Here is a 5,145-nt window from a genome sequence, read left to right on the forward strand (position 1 = left end):
TATTTATTTAGAATACTTCAAAATCTATATATGCACATCGAACAAAAGCCAATTTGGCTGCCAATCTCTATCAATTAGTCTCTCTATATTTTTTTTTACAAGTATATGTAAGCTCCATCTATAGCTTTCTATCTGAATACTTAAAACATATACACAGGGAACATAGACATTCACTACTTTCAGCCACATACAATATGGCGGTGACGTTGACGTACAAACCTGCGCCCAATGAGGCTTCTAAGCTTATAATACCTATGGTCCCACCCACACACATATGGCTTACTTCCTGTCGACAAAACAAGACTTCCGGTCCCAGCCTCTGGTTTAAATTAGTGCAAATTATTTGCAAGGTAAACACGAAGAAAATAACTGTACTAAAGATAAAAACGGGGAAGCAGGAACTAGCACTGGCGGCTACATTTGCAGTGTTTCATTTACCTGCAAAGGGCTGTCTTGGATTTGGGAATACCGATCAACCCAATCTGACTGTGCAGCATTCCCAAGCTCTGGGACTGGATATGCTTCAGCGACTGTGTTAATTAGCATTAACGATCCAAACCGATTGATTAAAAAAAGTATTAAAATAACAATGTTCTTTTTCATTGTGGTGTGGTTTGGTCAATTTATTTTCAGCCATACATACACATACATAACACATGATGCACACACTATGTACATTCCATACGGACAAACAGAAACAAACAAAAATGACTTACATACACACAGATCTATAGTGCACCTTGTATATGGTATTGACAAATCCCCTCCAAGTCATACAAATCACATTTATGAAGAATCTTAATTGCCATTATGTGTTATGATGAAATTTTGGTGAGGCATCGAATGAAAATGTATATACATTACACACAACACGCAGACACAAGATATAATGCTTACCTTTTCTCTTCTTTTTTTTTTTCACCGACAGCACTTCCTCGGGGCCTTTAAGCAAAGTCCTTAGCATTCGCAAAGGTTCATGTTCAAGTCTAAAAGACATTCAGTATAGCAGGTCTTTACAGACAATATTGATTACTGTACAGCTGGCTGAGTGTATTAGACGAACGTTGACTGAAGGTGCAAATAGTCATTAGCAAAAATGTCAATGTTCAAGTTGAAATGTTCAATTTATTGATGCTTGACGCAAAAAAAAAGACCGGCAGCATGTCAGTTTACAGGATGATGTAAAATAACGTACAGTTAATTTCAACCTTCAAGTTACAGAACTGTGCAATTTGCATGGATGTCCAGACAACCACTCCATGAGAAACTAAATGTAAACAGACATTAAGACTGGAGAAATCATGTAAAGAATGCTTATCAGATCAAGAACCTGTAGAACCAGCAGCATGTTTGTAAACAGGTAACAGGCCAGAGACGGTTTGTTCATCAGGGCGAGAGGAGGGAATTTATAAGTTAAACCAATCAATCTGCGTTAAATGTTACATTGAGTACGTCGCCTCCTGTGTCCCGCCTCTTTTTGGGCGATTTCAACATTGTTGAATATCGCCCTGATCGCTCTCATAGACGTTCACGTTAAGAACGTTTTTTTCAATACGCAGGCTCTGCAATGCATTCTCTATGGCTTCCGGGAGTGCTTGCACTAACGTATTTACGTCATACAGTACGTACATCTGCTGGATTACTGTCAGGTGTGAGAAGAAGAATGTCCGAGTATGAATAAAGTTTGATATAAAAAAAAGTGTGAGAAATGTACTGGAGCATTTAAAACCACACCTACAGCAGCAATAGAAGTAGAAATGGGAGAAATGTCATTAGATTTAAGAAGAACAAAACTAGAAATAAATTATTGGCTGAATTTAAAAGGTAATAACTCAGATCATCCAACTTGGGAAATTTTAAATCCATGTTGGGAAAAAGAAAAGAAAGAAATGAAGAGTTTTGGATGGACATTTAAAAAGAAAATAAAAGAATTTAAAATAAATGATTTAGAAATTACTCAAACAACACCAATATCAATTGTACCACCATGGATTTTACCAGAAGCGACAGTAGATATGACAATGATGGAAAAGAAACAAGATAAATCCTACATAATGTTAATTGTAAGTCCTTTGATTTAAGGTTTCTGAATTCTTTCCCTAATGGAAGAGGGACAAGCAGTTCATTGCCCAGGTGGGTGGGATGTGTTGCAATACGTCTGGCCCTTTTCTGGACTCGTGGAGTATAAACTGTGTCTAGCTCTTATAGATGCTATCCCACAATCCCCTATGCTGGCTTCCTCACCCGTGCTAAATCCTTCTTCTCTTGTGCTATGCAGCTCCCATACCACACTGTCACGCTAAGACAAACGATGCTTTCATTTGTAGCTCTATAAAAGTTTATTAGCAGCTGAGTAGAAAGTCCAGTCTGTTTCAGTTTCCGACGAAAGAAGAGCCGTTGTTGGGCCTTTAAGTATTACATACTGCAGATGTACATAACCGCACAACTATGTCGTTCTAAACAGTAGCAAGACAATAATTTAAGGTTAAGGAGCATTTTTCTACTGGGTATCACGGAACTGGGTATTCTGGGTATAGATGCAAGGTGGCCATATTGGTAGAATTCTGACTGCAATTATTTGTGTCCCTACAAACTGAGATACCCCACATTTCATAGCACGTTATTGCTCAAATACAACGCAGGAAAACTGATGATTTTTAAAGATACAGTAAACAGATCAGTGTCTGTGAAGAGAGCAGGCTCTTACCCTGACTAAACAAATGGTTGGAATTGTTTCCGTGAGGTGTTTCAGTTTGCTTTCATTGTATTAGATTAGATTTTGATATTTTGTGTATACTTTATGAAAATGTAATGGTTAAAATGAATTAAATAAATGTATTAAATGACAATCATTTTTAACATTAATTTATAAAGGGGTTTTTAAGGCCGCTCATCTCACATTCTTAATTGAATGACTCGTATTAGTTAATTGAGTTGTCCCCATTCTGTTGTAAAAATGACTTTAACTTTGTACATAGCAGGCAATGTCAAATAAAATGGCATCCATTAAATTAGCATCTCATCAACAAAAACACCCACATAAGTTGATTACACATGGGACAATAGGAGATATTTAAAATGTCTCAATCCAGAATCATTGTTCTTAATATATATTCAGATCTGGTGATACTAAAGGCACCTAAAATGAGGTTAATATTTTACTGCTGCAGTCAATAGTGTGCACTAACAAGTTTATGGAGGCGGAGCACCATCCTCTATCATGCCATGCACCTCTGCTGGGTCCTCTGGTTTGTTCAATGTGTTACTAATTGAGCAAATAATGAATAAACCCCATTTAGTGAATAAGGAGTAAACTTTGCTGAAATAATAAATCTACTCTAATGAGATTGTGTACGTGTGCACTTTTCTTTCTTTTCTGGCTGTTTTTCTTCTTTCTTATACAAATGCAAATAGACTGAATTGATGCACAAAAAAAAAAAAATCTTCCCACATAGTATTTTTAAATGCTTAATAGAAGTCATTAATCGACTCTGTATAAGCAACTATACCACTTTAAAATGTAAAGGACTAGGCCTAAAGCAGTACTGCTAGTACACAATCACTCATAACTTTGTATGTTTCATCATTAGGTCATTTTAGGATTTCACAAACTTACCCATGACAAGTAAATAAAGAAATAAAAGTTATTGTTTTATAGTTTAAACTCTAAACAGACAACAAGTATCTTTCTAAACCGATATGTGATACCCAAATATGTCACAATCAACTGAGTGTTGTCATTAACATGTTACATAGTTACATAATACAAAAATAGAAATAGTTTTTGTAAGAGGTCTAAAAAAAAAAAGCAACGAAGCCCAGATGTATTTCCGTTCATGATCTAAAGGGAATTTCAGAATAAAAGCCCCAACTGTCAAAACAACAGCAATAAGTCATCTCTGGAGTTTGTGTTTGTGACAATCTAGGCGGCATTAACCTGCAAAACATAACCATGAGATTTGGTTCAAAAGATGTGACTCTTGGAATGACTCAACTCGAGTTCTTGGTTGAAGCCTTTCACTCGGAATAATGATCTATATCGTAAAAGTTTTCTAGCCCAACCATGAACCGGTGATCGTGGGTAGTGGTGGTGGTGGTAACTAGGCTCGCCGTTTAATATTGTGTGGCTTCGCGTCCCTTGCAGAAATAACTTTATTGTGAAATAATTTGTCAGCGACACGCCGGAAAACCGGGCTGTGTGTTCTTGGGAACTGGAGCGAACAGGAGGAAACGGATCCGGTCGTCTTCTCTTTTACGCTCGCAGAGCCGTCGGATGGTCTCGGCTTGTTTTGCGGAAGTTATCATCTTTTTGCACCGGCCCATGTTGTGTACGTTGTCTCGCGCTGCCGTACACGTCCCGTCCAGTGTCACGTGGCTCTGAAAGTGCCTCATAAACAGGATGATGTGTAACACAGCAGAGCTAAAGATATTGTGGTTAATGTATCGAGACGTTGCGCAACACCTGACATAAATGTGTTGTTTTTTTAAATAAACACACACACACATATTGGGGACTGTTATTTAGCCGATTGAAGGCAGGCTGTGGGGGAAACGCATCTCAGGGCTCGACGAAGTGAGTGCGTGTGTGTGCATGTCAATCCCTGAACCTGTTTCCCTGTTGATCGACTTTGTCTGGTCCTCTCGTGAAAACAAAGTGCTGAAGGAGTTGCTCCCTATGCGGTACACAAACCCGTGACGATATGTAAACCTTATGTTAATTTGATAACCGCCCCTCTTTGCCACCAGTTCTTTCCGTTTCACCCAAGGGTTGTCTTTCACATTGGCCCACGCCCGAACATAGGATGAAGTAAATGTTGATTATGTAATCTGGTGTCGGGGTAAACACGGGTCACTGCGGGCTGATAATACATTAAATGACGGAGGATGCGCCCTAAAAAGGGGGTTACACTGCCGTGAATGTGGTGGCCTTTAACATTAAAAGGGTAATACAGAATGTTTTCCTTACATTCCTGCCTGCCGAGCGGGCAAGCATGCGCACGAGACGCCAAGCTTTAGCCTTATTTGGATATGTTAATGAGCAGCCGCCGCCAGCCAATGAGAAGCGCGCGTGCTTACACGTGACTGTGAAAGAGCGCTTACGGGGCGGGGCCAGGCGCGGACCTTCAGATAAAACCAGCGGAGGAG

Source organism: Fundulus heteroclitus, chromosome 7 (assembly GCF_011125445.2).
Source record: "Fundulus heteroclitus isolate FHET01 chromosome 7, MU-UCD_Fhet_4.1, whole genome shotgun sequence".
In the NCBI taxonomy this organism is placed as follows: domain Eukaryota; kingdom Metazoa; phylum Chordata; class Actinopteri; order Cyprinodontiformes; family Fundulidae; genus Fundulus; species Fundulus heteroclitus.